Source organism: Zingiber officinale, chromosome 4A (genome assembly GCF_018446385.1).
Source record: "Zingiber officinale cultivar Zhangliang chromosome 4A, Zo_v1.1, whole genome shotgun sequence".
NCBI lineage: Eukaryota > Viridiplantae > Streptophyta > Magnoliopsida > Zingiberales > Zingiberaceae > Zingiber > Zingiber officinale.
This window is the reverse complement of record NC_055992.1, coordinates 83,070,574-83,093,742: the sequence shown is the minus strand read 5'-3', so window position 1 is coordinate 83,093,742 and position 23,169 is coordinate 83,070,574. Positions and strand designations below refer to the sequence as shown.

General features: G+C 36.7%; 1 pseudogene; it reads right to left on the bottom strand.

Moving 5' to 3' along the window:
• Positions 1-12,803, bottom strand: part of LOC121972468 — a 65,647-nt pseudogene extending 52,844 nt beyond the window's left edge.
• Positions 12,804-23,169: the final 10,366 nt, after the last annotated feature.

The window sequence follows — 23,169 nt, the reverse complement described above, 5'->3', positions numbered from 1 at the left end:
CTAGATCTTTATTTATTATATCTACTGGTGTAAGTTATAAGTCTTTGCCTTTATCAAGAGAAGCCTGAGAAGAAAGTGAAGAAGGCATTCATTTTTTTTATTTGTCCAGGATATCTAGTTGATTAATAAGTGCTTTTAATATAGAGACCCTTGGTTCTAAATAAAAGTTTTGAGTACTTCCCTTAGATAACTGACTTATGGGTATTGTAATAGAGAATAGTTGCTGAAGGCAAAGATTATAGGCTTGTTTTCTACATATCTTACAAGTACCTCTTCTATTTAGAGATGGATAATAACTACAAAAGAAACAAAGAATATTATCAGTTCTTATTTTTAGTATCCAATCATATGAACAGTTAAGTTCTTCTGTACTTTTAGCGCTAAGTTGTTTAAACATTAGATTTATGTCTGGAAATTCTTCCCATAATTCTTCTAGATTATCTAGATTATCTAATAGCATGTAATTCTGTAAATCAGGGTAAAGGTTATGCTGCTAGTATGAAGACTACAAGAATGAGTTTACAAGGCTATAGTCAGAAGAAGGAGGTATTTCTTCCATATCATCTACTGAAACAATATACCAAATTGAGAATGTATCAGAGACATCTAATTGCACTTCTACTTAATCAAGATTGGTGCAAGTAACTAGTTTTGCTTCTCGTGTATATAAATTTTTTTTATTTGGGTAGGCAGAAGATAAATGTCCTGATTCATTACAAGCAAAACACATAATGGTATTATCATAAGTTTTCTTTGGCTTGAATTTTCACACATGTTTTTCCTTATTTAGGTATGATTTCTTTTCTCTACTCTTTCTAACATAGTATGTTTTTCTGGGTCTTATTGTTTTGGATTTTGATACAGATTATCTAGGTATTCTTGATGAACTATTTTGATGGTTTATTCTTGGTCTAAGTTGGGTGAGACTATATTGTTGAAGGGTATATATCTGGCTACAAAATCCATATTGTTGATTTTTAAGTTACTTTTATATGTGAATGTAGGTACATTTTTCTTTAAGTATAAAAATAATGTGTTGAATTCTTACTCCAACATTATCATATTGTGGTGCTACTTTCATATATGTCCAGGCTTTATGTATTTCTTTTCCTAAATCTCCTGGAAGTTTGCTAAAGAGTGTTTCTCCTAATTCTAGATTACAATAGTTTCCTAAGACTACTATTAATGCTAAGAAGTCATTACAAAAAGGTTTAATCCAGTTTCAACTAAAGAGTTACAATTGTTCTAAATCTATCATAGCTTCTCTTTGTTGTATGTCTAATCTTGTATTAGTATCTCTGGTAGTAAATAACCTATGAATTGTACCACATAAATTAAGTATATTATTTTCTTGTGAAGCAATCCTTATTACTTCCTCGGGATAAGTGGTTTTATAGTCTTCCCATACTGCTCTAGCCACATCGCCTAAGTAATTTTCTCCTACTCTTATCATGGCTTCACCTATTTCTATGTCTATCTCATATCTGGCTTGATAATCTCTTTTCACAGAGACTATCCATTGTTCTAAATAAGTATCATAAATTTATGGATCATCACATTCTCCAATATTTAGTAAGACTGAGTTTTTGCCAAAGTAAGTAATTTCAGGTGGTCTTCTTTTTCCTAGTATTCACAATAAAGGATTGTTATTAGTATATGGAGTAATCGTTATTCTCAAAGGATATCCTTCTCCATAATCCATAATTCTCATAAAACTTTTAGAATATCTTACTTGTAAAGGTTGTGGTATGAAATTGCTAGTGCTGCTAGATTCTGCTGGATTAATTAGGTTTACGGTTGAGAAGTAATTTTTCTTTTTAGTAATTATATTATGGTCTTTATCAAAATATAACATCTAGTCAGGTTCTAATTTATAGTGTAAAAGATCAAAATTTCTAATTCTATTAAATCTTCTTCAGTGAAATAGATAGCTATTTCAAATGGGATATAAACATATTCATTTAAGTCATCATAAAATAAATAGTTAGCCTCATTATTCTGTCTTGTATGATTTGACTGTATGCTATATTCTATATTCATTAAATTTATATTAGTTTGATTATCTTCATAATCCTCTTCTTGTGATGTTAAGGGTTTGTAATTATAAAATCTTACTATAGAACTACCATGCCTATCTTTATAAATAATAGATTCCATTGGTTGTAAAGTTTGTGGTTTAGTACATAATTCTAAATTAAGAGTCCAACCCAATCCGACAAGTAGATTAGAAGAAAAGTCTTTAGGTTTGAGGAAATAAATTTATTTTATAGTAAGAGCTTCAATAATATTATGAATTTGAACTTTGGAACTATTGTTAATATTGGTCATTGTTTTTCCTAGAAAAATTATGTCTATTTAAATATTATGTCTTTGAAAGTATCTATATCCTTTGGCTTAAACTAAGATTTTAATATGTTCTATAAAGTCTAGAATAGTCATATTGAAGTTTGGACAGAAATATGTAATTCCTAAATTGATATTCATATCAACTTCAATAAGTTCAATAATGGCTTTATCATTATCAGAAAAATATTGAGTCGTAAAGGACTAGAAATACTTTAGCTCCTATGCTTTTCTAATAAGTCCTCTAAGTCCAAATATAATTAGTCCTAAATGGATATAATTATGTTTTCGTTGCAAAGTGTTCATGCTGATTCTTTAGTCATAAGTGTGAATCATTCTTCCCCTTCATCCGATAAATGAAGTGGTTGTGTCTATGATGTCTATATAGTGTTGTAGAAAAGGATACTAATCCTTGATTATATATCCTTCTTGGATTTAGGGTATTTAATTGTACATTTGAAAACGTGCCTAATTTGTGTTCAATATCTATAAGTTCTTCTAATTGATAAGTAGCAATATTAGTTGATAATCTCCTAGGTATCATAGATAAATGTTTATTTGGTTGTCTTAAGGTTTGTAATGGTCTAGAAAAAACTTCAGTTTGTGTTTGTGTATTCTCCACCACAACAACATTACCACCACTCAGAAAGTATGCCAACCACCTATCTCCCACTAAGGCATATCCTTCTGAACCTCTCTCTTCTTCTCTTTCCCTGCTTTCCTTCTTCTCCAAGCAAATTCTCTCCACTCCTCTACCTATAAAAAGCTCTTAGCCTCTCCTCTCTAAGCATTCCATTCCTCTCATTGCCAACGCAAGTGTTCAAGTTTGCCAGTTTGTTTAGTTCTCCAGTGTGCTAGTAGTAATTGTAAGTCTTTATCTTATGTTCTTATAAAAATATGTAAGTCTTTTTGTAATATTTGTGTGAGTAGTTTTTGTGAAAATGATTATCTCTATATATTTTCATATTAAATAAAGAACTTTTTATTCCCTATGATGAACTAAATACTCCCTGACCTAGTCAGGAGCAGCAGTACTTTGTTATTCTATCTATATTTTCTTATTTCTCTTCCTCAGTCATTTTCTCAGTAACCACAGGTGAACAGTGACTATTTCAAGAATAATTGAAAAAAAATCTAATAAGTCCTATGCAAGTTAAGTAAGAAGGGTTCTTACCCTTAGTCTTATGCATAAACTGGGGCAACGGTTCAACGGTTCAACGGTGAGATCTTGAACAAGTGAGGCTCCCTGGAAAACAAAGAAGGAAAGAAGTAACTTAGAATAACATAGTATTCTCTTACTTGACCAAGTCTATCTCTCCACAGCTAAACAAGCTACTTCTTGGATTCATAAAATAAAAATCCATTCTATTACCTTTGTTTTACTACTATTTAGTTCTTATCTCACTACTGTTACTTCACTGTTACTTTTCTATTGTACTGTTCTATTATGATTTTATTATTGTTCTACTATTCTATTTTTACTTTTACGGTTCTATTTTACTATAACTTTATTGTTCTATTGTTATGTTTTTACTATAACTTTACTATTTTGTTCTATATAACTTCAACAAGAAACACAAAAATTTTGATATATATATATATATATATATATATTGTAACGACCTAATTTCCCCTATTCTGAGTTTCAAATGTCCATAAAGATATTTGAAAATGCTTTTAAAATATTCTAGAGATTTTTAGAGTATTTTTGCGTAATTTTTGGAGGTCATTTAGCATTTTTACAAAACCAAAGAAGTTTAGGCAAAAAGCGTTGGAAGTGAGGTTTGAACCCGGGACCTCGGGTCAGACTGACCCAAGCCAAAACCGGCCTGACCAACTAAGCCAGCGAGTTTTTGTTAGTTGTATATGGAGCAATATGTATATAAGTAGTAGTTAGGAATAAGAATAAATAAGAAGGAAAATAGTGGCAGCTGAGACTCGAATCCGCGAGCCTCGACTTAGTCAAAGCGCAGCAAACCAACCGGTCTACAAAAGCTTTGTTAATTATATAGGAGGTGGGATATATTTAAGCTATAGTTAGAGCGTTTTGAATAAAAGGGGAATAAAAGTGCGCGGCTGGGATTCGAACCCATGAGCTGGGCTTTAAGCAAAACCGGCCCAAACCAGCTGAGCTACACGGACTTTGTCAACCTAATATGGAGAGAATTGGATATAAAGTATAGTTATAATGGAAACCCTAGATTTAAAGGAAAGCTTAAGTGTTTTACCATAACCCGAAACCTTTTCCCAAAACCTAACTTTCCTCTCTTCCTCTCGCGACGGCGATCCCTCTCGGGCGAAAACGAAGCTAAGGCTTCATCTTCGGCGGCCGGCGATCACTTCTCACCGTGGGTTCTTCACTGATTCGAAGTCTCCTTGTCGAAGAGAGCTCGTGGACACGAGGAAGGGTTCAAATCTCGAGTTTGGAGTCACTGCCGAAAACCCTAGAAGCCTCTTCCTCTCTTTCGGTTGTAAGTGCAAGCAAACCGTGGTAAGTACTACTCACCTGCGGTAGGAGTTGCTCCGATCTTTCGGTTTTCGTTTCCTTGTTTTCCTGAGTTTCTTGAATCCGAAACATGCTATAAGGATTTTGGCTTTTGGGTATTCTGCCGTGAGCTTCACAGGGAAATCAAGGTTTCGTTTAGGTTTGTTGAGCATATAGTATGATTCTAGTGCCAAGTAGAATTGTATGCATTCTATCCTTAATTATTGCTAGGGATTTTGGCCGTGCACAGTGGAGTTTCGGTTGATTCCTTGCTGCCCTGTTTAGGATCATACCGAACAGATCATTATAGTTATCCCATGTCGCTGCCATGAGTTCACTTAAGGATGCATTGTCTTGGCTTGCTGTTGAATGCTTTGAGTTGTATGTTGTACATGAATTTCCTTGCTTTAAGGTCATGTTGTACATAGTTAAAGTTGATTAGAGATTTGTTTTTACAGCATGTTTAAGAAGTTGAGTATCTATAGTTTGTTCTGATATGATTAGGATCACTTAAGGTAGCATCCTTGTCTATTTTTTACATTAAGAAACCCTAAAGTAGTATTCTTTGTCTATGTTTTATAACATGATTAGAATCCCTAAAGTAGCATTTTTTCCCTATTTTACAGCATGTTTAGAAAGTCCAGATTTGCTTTCCTAGAGAGTTCAGATTTGTTTTCCTTTGTGTTATTTTTATACAGCATGCTTGGTTAGTTGTAATCCTATACTTGTTAGATATATATCTAAAGGATTCTAATAAGCTCTAATAAAGGATTATGAGAAGTATGAGTAAAGAAAAAGACCAAGGTCTAATTAAAAAGAGATAACAAGCAAATTAAAGTAAGAGGCTAGTACCCGACATCCAAGAGCTTGTCGTTAAACAAATCCAGGTGATCATTTCCGAGGTCTTGGCCCTGGTAGACCGGGGTCTGCTCTTTTAGGATTGGTGGCTCGTAACCCCAACCTATTAGGGAACGCGCATGAGTTGGTACTAGGCCTGGGCCCAAGAAAAGAAAACCTAAGAAAAGAAAAGTTAAGTAAGAAGGAAGAAAGAAAAGAAAAGTTAAGTAAGAAGGAAGAAAGAAAGAAGAAGAAAGTAAAAGATAGAAATTAAAAGATTAATTTCTAACACAAGGATACAAGAAATGAAATAAGTTCCAAGCTTAGAATAAATAAGAATGGTTAGTTTTCTTTGATTCTAAGTTTACATTGTTAGTTTCTTGTTATCCTGCTTGATACTGAGTATGATTTGTATTCTGTTCATTTTCTGTATACCATGAGCACATGCAGATAGCTTTATTATTTCAGTTTCAGCACTTATGCATTTCATTTATGCATTTCGAGTTTTGTGAGATAGATTAGTACTTACTAAGCGTTTTCGCTTATAGATCTTGTCTTCTTTCCTCCTACTGCAGATAAAGGAAAAGCTAAGATATGAAGGGAGGCGACAGGGTGGTGGTGATGATGGATGTGTGTGGTGACTGAACTATGGAGAGGTCCAGAGGGGACTAGCAAGACTTATTTATTTAGAGTTTATGTCTAGTTTATTTTCCTTATTTCTGTTATGAAATTATGAGTTTATGATTGAGTTTGATGTGCATTGTAGCTTATTATGCTTCATTCTGGGAGCTTGAGTTTAGTTCATGTTGCTAGATTAGTTTTTGATTATGATATGATTTATTACTGCGTGGTTGTGAATAAATTGTGATCCAGCCGCATGTGGCTGTGTATATATCTTGTGTATTATAGATTTGGTCACCGGTCCAGGGGACAACTTGAAATTTTTTCATGAATTGTGAGATTAATCTCAAGTGTCTTATATATTAGTGTCAATGTACTAATAGTAGGCAGATATTAGTGCTGAGTAGAGTAGTTTAGAGTAGTATTATATATATATATATATATATATATATATATATATATATATATATATATATATATATATATATATATATATATATATATATATATATATATATATATATATATTGGAACTTCTAGGAAGGTCTTCTAGTGAGCCTCACCTATAAAAGAACTATAAGAAAACCAAATGCCCCGGCTATGTAGGATGATGGCTGCTTTTTAGCCTTCCTGAGCCAGCACAGGTCTTATTTTGGTTTACTTTCTTTTACACCTTCAGGTTACTAAGATAAGAACTGAAGAAGATCTGGAAGAGAGAAATGAAATAAGAGTACGTTTTATTAAGCCAGGTATTTTACAGATGCATACATGGTTTAAGCAGCAGAACTATCTTACAGATTGACAAGAAAACTTAAGCAAACGTAAGCAAACTCTTACATACTGAAATAGAAATAGTTAAAAGACATTACATACTAAAATTGACTTATTTTACATACTTACAGACAGGAAGGAAGGGCTTTGAGAGGGAGCTGGAGAGGGAGGTTTAGAGAGTGTGAGGAGGCAAAGAGGGAGAGAAAGTTGCGCGGAGTGTATGCCTTGGGAGGTAGAGGAAGATGGCCTTTTATAGGCAAGAGTGGAGAGATGTCTTCGGGAGGAAGGAAACATTTGCTTGGGAGGGAAGGAAAGCATCTTGGAAAGTAAGACAGGTGGAGGGAAGGTGTTGTTTAGGGTGAAAGGAAGGCATCTGCAAAAGAGACAGGTGGAAAGTAGTATTGGTTTTAGCGGAGACATTGGTGAGTGGTGGTGGCACTATTGAGTAGTGGTGGCACTGTTGAGTACTGTTGTTGTAGTAGTGGTGGCATTGTTGAGTACGGTGGTTGTCATTCTTAGCTGTCCATCATATTATCAATGTTGTCTTCTCCGGTTGAGTCTAAAGATGGTGCTTGAGAGCTGGAAGCTTAGTTTGGTGCTCTGTGTCTGGCTAATGCAGCGCGATAGGCTTTAGCTGAAAGGGCAGAACTTGCTAACCTCTTGTTACTCATTCGCTCTGTCTTCTTCTAGTAATGTTGAAACAGAGTAGTATGTTGTATAGTAAAGTGAAAAGGGAAAAACCTGGTACCCATATCTTTTGGCCAATAAATTTTTTCAGTGAATGATTCTCCAACCAGGAGATAAGTATCAGGATCTTCAAGTCTGTCCCAACCCCAATGCGTCCCTTGGACTGAAGCTCTCTAGTGTTTGAGTTGGTCGGAAAAGGAGGGAGGAGCTTCCCAATCACAGTCTAGGTCTGTAGGATAGTCTTGTAGCTCGGCTTGGTAACCACCAACTTCATTTACGTTAATTTTAACTAAATGTCGGGCTGGCTCGATTTTGAGGTCCAGCCACTCTGGAGGAGTACTGTCAAATGTACATACTACAAACGTTTCTTCTTCTTCCAAAGCAGTAGAAATAACAGTACCAAGTTTCTTTGAAAAATCTTTAACTGAATCTGGGTCATGAATCCATAATTTATGTAAGAGGCCGTAGTCAAGAAGAGTAAAAGGGGTAATTTGTCTCCCTTTGTAAGCCATAGTAATGTAGGATTTATAATCCATGTTAGCTCTTCTGAAAGCATAGAGAAGCTGGCATTGGCATCCATATTTATCTGATTCTATACAAGGTGGTCCTTTCTTTTGGCATTTAAGCTTTGGGTTGAACTCAGCTTCATATACAATAGTCATTCCTTCAGGAGGTGTTTTGTGAAAAGCTTTTAGGGCTTCACATAATTCTATAAATGTTTATAAAGTAGATTTTTCAGCCAGACTACGAACATAAGTATGAATATCCTCAGGAATAGTATTTGGGAAGCCTACCAGGCGCATCTCAGATGCCCTGTAACGCCCGAAAATTCTCAAAACTATTTTTAGAAATATTCTATGATTTTTCTGGAATTTTAGAATATTTTTATGGAATTTTTAGAGTAGCGGAAGTAGCAAAAACAAATAGAAAACGAAAACGGCCTAAGCGGGAATTGAACCCGAGACCTATGGTTTACGGATAATTCTAGTAACCAGTTGAACCCAGCAGGGCCGTGCTGAAAGGAAAGGGAGGCAATTAAATTTATATTAGAGTTGGGCCGAATTACCACTTAATATAAATAGGAAATTATTAAGTGGGGTTTTATTTTTGATCGGGATTTCTTTTCCTCAAACCCTCACCGACACCGCCCCCTTCTCCTCTTCTTCTCTCGGCGCCAACCACAAGCACACCTAGGGATTTCGTCCCTAGGGCTATAGGAGGACTTTCCGGCGACGACTTCGACTCAAGGATGCTCCCCTCCGCGAGAGGAACGCGTAGACGTGAGAAGATCGTCGAAAGGATCTTCACCACCGGAAACCTAGCGTTTAGAATTGTAAGGAACTTCACGTAAGAGGTAAGAAACCCCTCACCTGCAATATAAGTAGCTTTTCGTACGATTCTATGTTTTTAAATTAGTTATATGCAGACTTTTCGACGCATAGGGTGTATTTAACCCTTCTCGCAGGTTTAGGGATTTAGTTGAGCGCCTCTAGATGGGCCAGACACGTTTCCTCCTTTCAGTTAGAGATTCTAGACGTTGTCGGGTGCCTAGAGGTGGTCTCCCTAATAGAGAGGAGAGTTGGAGCACACTAAGTGTTCGATAAAATGCTTAGCTCAGTAAAATGCTACAATAGACAATTTTTAATAGCTCAGTAAATGCAATAGAAGCATTTAAATAGTTTAGTTAGTCTTGCTACAGCTTATATGGGACTACGGTCCAATGGGTGGGCACCCACAGTCGCCTCTAGGTTCAGATAACCTAGTAAAAGCAAGATAAATTAGTTAGCTATGATTCAGTATTTTATTTTCAGTAGAGGCACTGTACAGGATTAGATATCCATTGGGCTGGGCTCCCATAGTCGGTCCCTAGGTTTAGATAACCTAGTAAACCTTACTAAATTCGGGATTTGCAACCCCGGGTCTAGCTAAGGATGCGCGCATAGCACGTACAGTTGTCGGGCCCATTAGCAGCATGATTATGTATTTTAATCTATTATGATATTAGTTTTCCAAACTCACAATCAGTCATGTGATTATATGTCAAATCAGTTCTAGTTCAGCTTTAGTTTAACTCAGCTATGTTTCAGTTAGTCCTTTCTTATTGATACACATGCTAGCTTATGATTCGCTTTGTATGCCATGCTTTAGTGTTCATGTTCAGTGATTTCAGTAGGCCATGCTTCAACAAGTTTAACATATGTTTAATAGCATGTTTTTAAAATCATAGATGCATCGTATGCATGTTTTAGTGAGGTAGATGGTTTCTTACTAAGCGAAAGCTTATAGATACTTTCTTTTCCTTATACTGCAGATAAAGGTAAAGGAAAGATGGACTAGCGGAGGCTGGAGGGCAATGCTACGAAGATGTGTGTGGGCAGGAACTTGGAGTAGAGATCCTAGGGAATTACAACAAGCTTGTTTTTAAGCATTAGAACCTTTTAGCATTTTGTTATTTTGCACCTTCATATGTTAAGTGTTATGAATTAGTTAATCATGCATCCTATCATGCTCAGAACACTATTTTTGTGATGTTAGAATGTTTGGCAATTAGTTTAGAAGTGTTATAAGTAGTCTTGGCACGAGCAAGTGCTGAAATCAGACCTTTGGCACGAAATCAGAAACTCGAATCGATCAGCTGATCGATTCGAGAGTTTCTAATCGATCGAAGGATTGACTGGGCATCTGGTTTCGCCAAAGTAGGCCTCTGGATCGATCGGTCGATCGATCCAGCCAATTCTGTCGCGAACAGAAGGCTCTGGGATCGATCACTGGATCGATTGACCAGTCTGGATCGATCAGCCGATCGATCCAGAATATTTCCCCAGCATAGTAGCGTGCTGGGTCGATCACTGGATCGATCCAACCTATGTTCCGCATACAGTAGCCGGTTGGATCGATCACTGGATCGATCCGACCATTCCAATCGATCCGTGGATCGATTGGGAGGCCTGATATTAGCTAGAAACCCTTAGTTAGGTTCCTTGACCATTGGGGAATGTAATATATGTCATGAATAGCTTAGATTACACCCCTTAGCACATGTAGAATAAAGAAGTGACAATAGTTTAGCAAAAATTTGATTAGTACAGCTTCCGCACTTAGTATTTAATGATGGTCATGGATTAGTTAGCACAGATTAATGTAACGATTGGCCTCACAGCCTAGTTAGTAGAAGGTGGGTCGTTACATGCTCTTTGTAAAGCTGTAGTCTTATTTTGTTCTTTAAGTTGAGCTAAAGTTAAGTACTCTGGTCTGATAGGAGTATTGTTGTGTTCTGTTGAAGGCTCTGCCAGGCTATTCTCAGGAGTATGTTGCATAACTTGAGCATAAGTAAAAGTATTTGTATCAGGGCTAGTAGCTTGTATTGGTGTTGTTTGCAGAGTTGTACTCACAAAGAAATGTGGTCCTAGATGAGCTCTGGCTGCTGTAAAAGCCTCTTCAAGTGAATAATAGCCTTTAAAGTATGGATGTTCTAGGTTTTGAATGGCTAAGTTGGTTTCTTCCCATGTAGAGTATACCCCTGCCTAGGGTCCTGAAAAGACTACGCAACAGGAAAATTTCTTTCCTGCTGGTTTCTGGATAGTGGTAAGAAAGTAGTTGGAAAGAGCGTTTATTACTGCAATTTTATGTCCAGAGCTTCTTGGGAGTGTAGGGATATGCCAAATCTTGTCAATAAGATAATTTTGGATGTGGTCAAGTATGTCTCTGTCAACAAAGCAAAAATGATCTTCTGGTTGTGTGAAAAGTTGTAAATCTTGAGTGCCAAAACACATGATTTTGGTGGAAAAAGTACGAACTTTCCTTGGTTTGTCCATCTTGTAAGGACTAAAAATTAAAATGTTAATGTAACAATCTTGATAATGTATCTGCTAAAGAATTATTAACCCCTTTAATATGTTCCCATTGTATCTTAAGTCCTTTATTGATTATGTATCTGTAAATTTTAACCAACGCTTTGTACTGAGGCATTTTCTAACTGTTTTAGTTTGTTGACCATATTTGACTATGGCTTCGCAGTCTGTTCTAATAAGGATTTCTGGTTTGTTACAAATAAATAGTCTAAAAGCTTCTAGGCAGTAAATAATAGCTAAAATTTCATAATCTAATGATGTTAAGTGTCCTTTTTCATGGTATTTTCTAGAGGCATAACGACATAAGGCTTCTGTTGATTTAGGTTCATATTTGGAAGTTTTGCGATATAAGATACCTCCCCAACCAGTCTCACAACCATCTGTTTCAATAATTAAATAATCAGAGTCAAGAGGTAAAGTTAACTTAGGGATAGTTTTAACCAGTTGTTTGATTTGCTAGACTAAAGCAATATCTAAATAATCTGGGTCAAGAGGTAAAGTTAACTTAGGGATAGTTTTAACCAGTTGTTTGATTTGCTGGACTAAAGTAATATCTTATTGGTTGAAATGTTTTTGTCCAGTCAAAGATATCTTATTGTATAAAGGTCCACTAATTTTTTCTGTATCTTTTAGATAGGGTCTTGCATAATTTAGAAGACCTAGAAATGCTCTTAAAGTCTTGGTATCTTCCATTTTGTCTGGAAAGGCCAGAATTTTAGCTGAAATATGAGGTTGTAAGGTGATTTGTCCTTGGCCTATTTCAGCCCCTAAGAATTCAACATGTGTAACAGCTAGTTTCATTTTCTTTCGTGAAATAATTAAACCGTGTTTTTCAGATAGATTGAAGATTATGTGTAAATGAGCATAGTGTTATGTTTAGTTTTAGAAAAAACTAAGATATCATCTATGTAGACACAGGTGAAGTGTGCAACATTTCTAAAAATGTCATCCATTTTTCATTGAAATATTTGAGGAGTTGTTTTAAGACCAAAAGGCATAACAAGCCACTCAAAGTGGCCTTCAGGACAGGAAAAAGTTGTCCATTCTATAGAGTCTGGGTGCATCCGTACCTGCCAGAAACCTAATTTCATATCGAACTTTGAGTACCATTTAGAATGTTGCATTTTATTCAGACGTTGGTCTTTATCTGGTATTTTGTTGTCATCTTCCTGACAGTTATCATTTAGCCTTTTGTAATTAAATACCATTCGGGATTGACCTCGTTTTTGTTCGGCTCCTTTATTTACTATAAAAGCTGGGCTTCTGTGTCTGGAGGTAGATCTCTGAATGGCTCCTAAGTGTAGTAATTATTGAATATGTGTTTTGCATTCTTCAGTTTCCCAGTTTGTGTATCTTAAGTCTTGGGCCTTAATAGTTAGGTCAGGGTTAATGATTGCTAATTTACAATAAATTTTATCTCGTTCCCAGTATTTAGTTGGGTTGTTGCCAATAATTTCTAGTTTTTCTAGTCGGGAGATAAGAGAGTCTATATCTGGCTGATGGGTGTTGATAGTTTGAAGTAATTGTTTAGGGAGAAGTAGATCATTAGGAATATCCCAGAAGGAAAGATCATTTAGAGGGCTTGTCCAGCTAAGTAAGTCTAGTTTTCCTGATATTCAGAAAAGGCAAGGTCACAGGATGACATAAGATGTGTCTATTTACATGTCCCTGTTATAGTACACTAGCAAGTAGTGTCCTTAGATTGGGTTCGGGTTTCTGTTGTCTATGATGAAGCTGTTAAAGACTTAACTACAGAGGGGTAGTCTTACACAATAGGTGCGACTATTAGATTAGAGAAGAATAGAGCAAAATCTTTTGTAAGTAAAAAGGCCATGTCTGGTGATATGAGAAAATTTAATCCCAGGATAAGGTGGATATTCTGATGTAGTAACGGTTTAACCCATAATTTGGAGAGAGTTTGGGGAGCACTATAGGTACCACAGTTATTATAAAATTTTATATGTATATTTTTGACAAATTGGGTACTAGTAAGTTGCTGGCCATCAAATTATGTACTAATTAAAGGTTGTGATGAAGTTTTGATCAAATTTTTAAGTAAAATAGACAGAAGTGTAGCCTCATCTATAGTAGAATTAGTGGCTCCACTATCTAAGAAGGCTTGTAATGTAAATTCATGGACATGTATATTTACGAAGCATTTTACCTTAACATCAAGAGTTCTATTTGTATTACAAATACTAGGGGTTTTTATAAAAACCATATCAATGTTTGGTGAATCTGTTATTTGTAAACTTTTACCCTTATTAAGTGGTGGCAATTCTTGTGATGTCAGTTCTTCTATTTGGTTTGTTATTATCTCCACATAAGTTTCTAGTTGGTTTATTTTGGTTTCTAACGTTGATACTCTTGTTTCTAAAAGGATATTTCTAGTACTGCTTTTAGTGGGCTGTGTTATTGGGATTAGAACATTAAAATAGTTCTGAAGACAAAGATTACAAGCCTGTTTTTTACAGTTTATACAGGTACCTCTTTTATCAATGGCTGGATAATAACTACACCAATAACAAGGTATATTATCTGTTCCTGTTTTTAATTTCCAATCGTGTGTACAATTAGAGTCGCTTAAATTTGTAGTTAGTTGTGTAAGCATTAGATTTGTATCTATGAGAGGCAAGTCATCCCATAATTCTTGTTCTAGGTTTATTGATTTGTAGTCAAAGTCTGTATAATATGGAGGTTGTAGGAAGGAATTTACTAGACTATAGTCTGAAGAGGGGGGAATTTCTTCCATGTCATCTACGGAAATAATAGAGTAGATGGAAGATGTGTCTGAGATGTCTGATTGAATTTCTACTAAATATAAATTTGTGTAGGTGACTAGTTTAGCTTCTCTAGTATATAGGTTTTTCTTATTTGGGCAGGCGGAAGACAAATGTCCTGGTTCATTACAGACAAAACAAGTAATAGTGTTAGCATAAGTTTTCTTTGGTTTGTATTTTCGGACATGTTTTTCTTTATTTAAATATGGTTTCTTTTCTCTGCCTTTCTGAACATAATATGTTTTTCTTGGCCTGACATTTTTAGTTTTAACTGGTTGTGTAGTTGCTTTAGTATTTCGATAATGCTTTTGTTTTTGTTTAGGTGTCATTGAACCATATTGTTGGGGGTATATATTTGACTACAAAACTCATATTGTTGGTTTTTAAATTGTTTTTGAATATGGATATAAGTACATGTTGGTGCGGAAAGCATCCGACGATCGAACCTTAGTTTTGATAATGGCAAAGGATTCAAAGTTAAGTTAGTGTGTGATCTAACATGTTTGAATAAGTGTTTCAGGAAAGTCCTAGCTGCGGTTAGGCAGGTGAAAAACCCTAAGGGGTAACCTTAGGTCCTAGGGGGCGGTAACCCTAAGTGGAGGAAAACCCTAAGGGGCGGTAACCTTAGGTCCTAGGGGGCGGTAACCCTAGGTGGAGAAAACCCTAAGGGGCGGTAACCTTAGGTCCTAGGGGGCGGTAACCCTAGGTGGAGGAAAACCCTAAGAGGCGGTAACCTTAGGTCCTAGGGGGCGGTAACCCTAGGTGGAGGAAAACCCTAAGGGGCGGTAACCTTAGGTCCTAGGGGGTGGTAACCCTAGGTGGAGAAAACCCCCTAGGGGGCGGTAACCCTAGGTCCTAGGGGGTGGTAACCCTAGGCGGAAAGTCGGATTCCCCGAGAGGACCTGCTGGAAAAAGGGAACAGTAGGCGTCGGGTCGACCTAGGGTTTCGGTTGGAAATCCAGTCGACTCGGACAGTCCGAAGACCGTCGTTTATTAATCGTGTTTTATCAGATTCTAACACTGTCTTGCAGGGTATTTTTGCTCGGACTAACCTTTGTTTGCAGGTGAGGAACCTGCTGGAAAAAGGGGTCCGGGCGCCCGGGATGGATCCTGGCGCCCGGAACAGGTCCGGGCGCCCGGGACCAAATGTTATCCCTGTCGCGACTTCGCCACGTGGAGCATCCTGGTTGGTTGGCCACGTCACACTCCAGGCGCCCGGAAGGGGTCCAGGCGCCCGGAAGGTCATATAAAAAGAGGGTCGAGGGTGCAGCCAAAGATAATCAATTGCTAAGTGCTGCCAACGAGACGATCTTGAAGTGCTACTACTCGACGTCGACAACCCAAAGCTCAGACTCTTCAATCTTGTGTTGTCGGTATTAGTTCTTTTATTACACTGATTGTATTTCAAATTGTAATCTTTTCCGATATATAGTTGTTGCCCACCGAAAGCGGTCAAGGACCGTGGGCCTTCGAGTAGGAGTCGACATAGGCTCCGAACGAAGTAAAACACCTGCGTCTCTGTGTTTTCCGCTGCGTTTCTATTCTGTGTTTTAAGTCGTTAAAAATAGCCACGAGCGCTATTCACCCCCCCTCTAGCGCTTTCGATCCATCAATTGGTATCAGGGCGGGGTCATTTTGAATCGGTGCAACCACCATTCAAAATATTTTTGTCGTGGTATTTTTTTTCGGAGTCGATTAGAATTTAGCCTCATAGCTATATTCTAATTATTTTTCCCTCGAATCGGTTTTTCTCGGAATTGGTGCAACACCACCCGAGTTCGTGATTCATTTTTTTCTTCCGCACTACTAAGCCAGGACCAAGTCCTGGGACATTTTTTTGTTGTTTTTTCGCTTTAGGTAAAACTGAAATGGCCCTTCAAGAAGGCTATAGTACTGCCCGCCCTCCGCTATTCACCGGAGACGACTTCGGGTACTGGAAAAGTCGGATGGAGGCATATCTCCAGACTCACTTTGAAGTCTGGATGATTGTCAAAACCGGATTCGAGCGACCATCTGACAGCGCCGGCAAACCACTACCGTACGAGGACTGGGATGCATCTTCGATCAAGAAAGTGGAAGCTAATGCCAAGGCAACCTGCACCCTCCAGTGTGGCCTATCAAAAGAAGAACTCAACCGCGTCGGCCCCTTCAACAGCGCCAAAGAATTGTGGGAGAAACTAATTGAACTTCACGAAGGGACATCCGACACCAAAGTAAGTAAAAGAGACTTAATTTTTAATAAATTATTTAACGTCAAATTGCAAGAAGGTGAAACAGCCGCCCAACTCCATGCCCGGATTCAAGATATGCTCAATGGTCTTCATGCGATTGGACAAAAGGTAGACAACCGGGACATCATAAGGTATTCTCTAAACGTCTTTCCAAGGAACACCTTGTGGGCATCCATGGTAGATGCCTACAAGGTCTCCAAGGACTTACCTACCATTAAATTAGATGAACTATTTGCAGAACTCGAACTTCATGAACAGACTAATGCACGCCCGACCAAGAAAGGGTTGGCTTTGGTTGCGAGCAGGAGGAGATCGTGTGAGTCAAAGGTCAAGCGAAGAACCGAAACCTGAGTCAAGAAGAACCAGACTCGAAGAGGCGATGATGAACTCACAATCGAAATAGTCGACTTAGTAAAGAAGCTCGCAAAAGAAGGGCTTCAACAAAAGGATCTCGAAAGGTCATTCGGTCTAAAGAAGCTCAACCAAGCTCGAAGGTCAAATTCAAGTGACATGCTACGGTGCAATCAAAGGGTCACATCAAGGCGAATTGCCCGAACCAGAAGGATCCAAAGAAACCCAAAAGAAAGAAGGCATTGAAGGCAACATGGGATTGAGTCTTCTTCCGAGGAGGAATCACTGGACGAAGAACAAGAGCAGTGAACTTTCTTGCCTTGACACCGGGACTTCACCACGGATCCGGAGTGAGGACGAATCAAGCCGAGTCGAGAGAAGGCATGGATCCGCATCCGTTTCTGGGTCACCCCTCTGTAAGTAAAAGTCGGTTATATAGTTTAATTAATTATTTAATGCATAAAGTAGCTAAGTCTAAGATTCGAATTAAAGCGCTTCTAAAGGAGGTAACACTCCTTAAAGAAACGCCTAATAACGAATCCTTAACTGATCAAGTTCAGACTGGAACCTCAACTCAAGTTCAAAAACTTGAGGAAGAGAATTCCAATCTGAAAAGTCAAGTCAAGGATTTGAAAATAACTCTAGAGCGATTTTCCTTGGGATCCAAGAATCTTGACTTAATTCTTGGAACTCAAAGGGCAATCTACAATCGAACTGGACTAGGATATAAAAAGAAGTATAAATCTTACCTATCCTTAATAAAACCAAATAGAAAAATGGTCCAAGCATGGGTTGCCAAGTCCAACCTGATCAATCAAGTTGGACTTGGATATTATTGGGTTCCTAAGGATCAAATACATTACCTCAATAAATCTTATCGAGGTTATGATCCAGGGGGAGCTAGAACAATAAAAATTCAAAATTAATCTAAAAACTCAAAGTTAAAAATTCGAACTTAATCTAAAACTCAAATTTAAAAATTTGAAATTAATTATTAAATTTTAAAAATTCAAATTAGAAATTAATCATTAAAATTATTCATTCAAATTCGAAATTAATTATTAAAATTTTAAATTCAAATTCGAAATTAATTATTAAAATTTAAAATTCAAAATTTGAAATTAATTATTAAAATTCAAAATTCGAAATTAATTATTGAAATTCAAAATTCGAAAATTCAAAATTCGAAATTAATCATTCAAAATTCATAAATTCGAAATTAATTCAAAAATCCAAAAATCAAAATAGAAGGAGGGTCCAGAATAGCTGGCAACTCCGAAATCTATTTACCCAACTGGGTAACCGAACTTAATCTACCCGAAATGGATAAACAAGAGTAGATTACCCGACAGGGTAGATAAGGATAGATTAAAAGGGTTAGATTTAACTTGAAACACAGTACTAGTGAAGTTTTTGGATGATAGTAAGTTAGGGAAGCTTGGGCATCGCATGTCTAGGAAGATATGGCTTCGACCTGGTGCATTTGGCCAAGTGGAACTGACCGAAGCTACCCTTAAATGGATCCTAACTAGTTAGACCAAGGTTTAGTATTAAGTTCAATGGGTAGGACTATTTGGAAAACCTCGAAGGCATGGTTACTTTAATGAGTTCCTTGTGACTCACCATAGCCCAGAAGTTTATCCAAAGAATGCTTACTTGTTGAACCCAAAGCTAAAACTGAATCTAACACAAAGTTAAACCAGACCCTTAAATTCAACCATAATTCATCTCACAACAATTATAGGATTCCCTGATTGAAAATTTAGATGGGTGAGATGACTAAGTTATTCAAAATTCTTTTCAAAATTATTTGAAAAATCTTTTCAAAATCATTTCAAAATTTTTTAAAATTCCTTTAAAAATTATTTGAAAAATCTTTTAAAAATCGGTTCAAAATCTTTTAAAACTTCATTTCAAAATTATTTGAAAAATCTTTTAAAAATCAGTTCAAAATCTTTTAAAACTTCATTTCAAAATTATTTGAAAAATCTTTTCAAAATCTTTTAAAATTCTTTTAAAAATTATTTGAAAAATCAGTTCAAAATCTTTTAAAACTTCATTTCAAAATTATTTGAAAAATCTTTTCAAAATCTTTTCAAAATCTTTTATAACTTCATTTCAAAATTATTTCAAAAATCTTTTAAACTCAATTTCAAAATTATTTCAAAAGTATTTCAAAAATCTTTTAAACTCAATTTCAAAATTATTTCAAAAATCTTTTAAACTTAATTTCAAAATTATTTCAAAAATCTTTTAAACTCAATTTCAAAATTATTTCAAAAATCTTTTAAACTTAACTTCAAAATTATTTGAAAAATCTTTTCAAAATCATTTGAGAAATCTTCAAAATCTTTATAAATTAATTTCAAAATTCTTTTCAGAAGTTATTAAAATTCTTTGAAATTCTAAACTCAATTAATTCTTAAATCTTAAAAATAATGGTCACCTATTTGGAATTCTAACTAAAGTTAAAGTAAACTCCATCTCACACTCACTCATATGCTAAACATGCTTGTTAATCTAGAATGAGTGAGATGGAAAATTAGAAAAATAATTTTTTAACCTCTCATGCTTGAACTCCTGAACTCAAAAATTTATTAAGGCATTAATTAAGGGGGAGTGATTTTGAGTCGGTTTTAAAATTAGTTTTTCTTTAAAAATTTTGACTCGACCTCAAAATTAAAAACTATTTTTGGCATATCTTCGAAAATTCAAGCTATTTTTTAGCTTTAAAAATTATTTATGACCTGACCTTCAAATTATAACTCCTATATAAGCTAAAGGTTTTCAAAGTTAAGTACTTAATTAAGTTTTCTCTAACTAAACTTAGTTAAATTATTTTCTAAACTTAGCTAATTGGCAAGATGTTCTCTAGAGGCAATATTAAAGTTTAAGCATGCTTGTACTTAAGGGCTCTGATACCTGATCAAAACCAAATCTTGACTCATGCTTGGACTTTAAGGCTCTGATACCTTACTAAAACAAATGGCAAGCTATTTAAAAATAAGGTCATCGCTTCTCCTTTGCCTTAAGTATTCTTGAAATACATTTCAAAAACATGCCTTAGCAGCTTTCTCAAAAACTTTCTCCAAATTTAAAACTTTCAAGTGTTCTCTACTTTAAAACTTTAAAATTTTTTAAGTATTATTTTCTTTAAAACTTTTAAAAAAAATTTTTAAAGCAGTATTATTTAAAACTTTGAAATTTTTAAGTTAAAATTTTTTTTTGGAAATTTTCCTTAAACACCTGAATATTTTTTTAAAATTTTTGAAGATGAAAATCTTGTTTGAAAATTTCTGAAGTTGAAAATTTTGTTAGAAAATTTCTGAAGCTGAAATTTTGTTAGAAAATTTCTGAAGCTGAAAATTTTGTTAGAAAATTTTTGAAGCTGAAAATTTTGTTAGAAAATTTCTGAAGTTGAAATTTTGTTAGAAAATTTCTGAAGCTGAAAATTTTGTTAGAAAATTCCTGAAGTTGAAAATTTTGGGTTGAAAATTTTTTAAAGTTAAAAATTTTTGTTTGAAAACTTTTCTGTGCAAATTTTGAAAGCTCCTCAAAATACACTAAGTTAAAAAGAGCTCCTTTTTGCTATATCTCTTCAAGCAAAATCAATTCTAAGGTGTTGCCTTTCACTTGCTCCTTGCCTAAGTTAAAATGTTTTCTGCTAAATTCTATCTAGAAAAGTTAAGTTTTTTCAAAACTAGCTCATTTTTTATATATGGCAAAGGGGGAGAGTAGAGAAATTCAAAGAAAGAAATAGAAATTCTGTTGGTGCGGGAAGCATCCGACGATCGAACCTGAGTTTTGATAATGGCAAAGGATTCAAAGTTAAGGGTTGTTGTAATCTAACATGGTTGAATGAGTATTTCAGGAAAGTCCTAGCTGCGGTTAGGCAAAGGGAAAAACCCTAGGGGGTGGTAACCCTAGGTCATAGGGGGTGGTAACCCTATGCGGAAAGTCTTGCTTCAGGCAAAGTCCTAGGGGTGGTAACCCTGGTGGAGAAGTCGCGTGTAACCAGTGAAAGTCTGACTAGGAAGCGGATGTCCAGCAGAAGAGTCGCATCAGGAAAGGTCGAGAAGTCCACCGATCGGAGGATCGATCGGCAACAAATCTCCCGAGTGGAGTAGGTGAGGCCTCCGTAGAGGACAGAGTGGGGCGGCCGACCTAGATCCTGGATTCGTTGGAAATCAGACTTCAGAGACGACGAGGATCCGCTCAATTCTTCTTTACGATGTTTGTCTTATTCTAACACCGTCTTGCGATTTTGCTCGGACTAACCTTTGCTGGTGAGGAACCCGCTTGAAAAGGTTGTCCGAGATGGATCCGGCGTCGGGCGCCGGAGGTCCGCCGCGACCAAAGTTTATCCGCCGACGCAAGATCCCTGTCTGGTTGGTGCCACACCTCAGCGCCTCGGAAGGGATCCAGTGCCTAACATCATATAAAAGAAGGGTCAGGTGCGAAAAAACAACAATCTAAGTAATCTCCCTGCGACAAGCCGCTAACGACTCGATCCGAAGTGCTGCAACGACACCCCGACAACCCGGAGCTTCGATTTAGTCTTTTGTTGCCGGTATAATCTGCTTCTGCTTTAAATTGTAGTCAATCTGTAATAGTTTTATCGTGCTTATAGTTGTTGCACACGGAAGCGATCAAGGATCGCGGGCCTTCGAGTATGAATCGCTTTAGGCCCGAACGAAGCAAATCTTCCTGTCTCTCCGTGTTTGTTATTTCTTTATTCCGCTGCGCTTTTACTCGTTTGTTTTACGAATCGAAAGAAATAGCCACGAACGCTTCACCCCTCTAGCGTGGTCTCGATCCAACAATTGGTATCAGGAGGGATCGTTTGAATTGGTGCAACCACCTTTCAAAACAAATTTTCTTTCGATTTTATATTTTTTGAGTCAATTAGAATTTAGCCTTAAAGCTTTATTCTAATTCTTTTATCGAATCGGCTTTTGCCCAAGTTGGTGCAACACCACTCGAGCTCGTTATTATTACTATTCTTTATTCCGCACTACTAATCCAAGACGTAGTCTTGGAACATATATTTTTGTTGTTTTTGTTGCATATTACAAATGGCTCAACAAGAGGGGTTCAGTACTGTTCGTCCCCCACTATTCTCCGGAGATGATTTCGGTTATTGGAAGGGAAGAATGGAGACGATCTGAAGATTCAGTTCAAACATGGATGATCATTAAGACGGGACTTCACTACCTTCGTATCAGAAACCAACCCCTGCGAAGTGGGACGCCTAATCAAAAAGGTGGAGCCGATGCCAAAGCTACCGCACCCTCACGCCTTACAAAGAAGAACTCATAGTCGCTCGCTTCGCTCTTCCGCAAAGGAGCTCGGGAAAAGCTAGTCGAACTCCACGAAGGCACTAACGACACTAAGGTAAGTAAAAGAGATCTTTACTTAATAAATTATATAATCTAAAGACGCAGAAGGCGAAACGGCAAAATTCTCTACATGCGAGAATCCAAGACATCCTCAATTCTCTTCAGATCGATGTAAGATAGAGAATCGGGATGTCATAAGGTATGTTTTAAACTCATTTCCAAGGAAACATTGTGGGCATCAATGGTAGATGCCTGCAAGTTCACAACTTCAATAAAATTAGACCAATTATTTTGTGAATTTGAACTTCATGAATGCACGCCCAACCGAGAAAGGTATTGCGTTGGTTGCAGTGTACAAGTAGAATCACGGAACGAGATCACGACGAAGAACTAACCGCAGTCGGAAGTTGAACCGACTGCGATTAGAAGACATTGAAATTACAACCAGTAAACCTCGTAAGAAGCTCTACAAAACGAAGGGCTTCAAAAAGAGATCTAAAAAGGCAAGCGAGAAGGAACACAACTCAAAGATGAAGTTTAAAGTTACATGCTACTACCGCAACCAAAAAGGGCACATCAAATCCAACCGCCCTAACCTCAAGGAGGTCAAAAGCAAAGAAGGAAAAAGGTCCTTAAGGCAACATGGGACGAATCTTCATCTGAGGGGACATCGAGCTCGACAGCATTTGAGTCTACTCGCAGCACGGCCCGGACCAAATCGTCGAATCCCACGAGCGAGTCCAAGGCGAGTCCAGCAAAGCCAGGATCCGGATCCGATCCGTTCAAGGACCGACTACTGTAAGTATCTCCTTAAACATTTTAGTTAGTTATTTGTCAATGCAATTAGCTAAGTCCACGCCCTAGTAGTCTCAA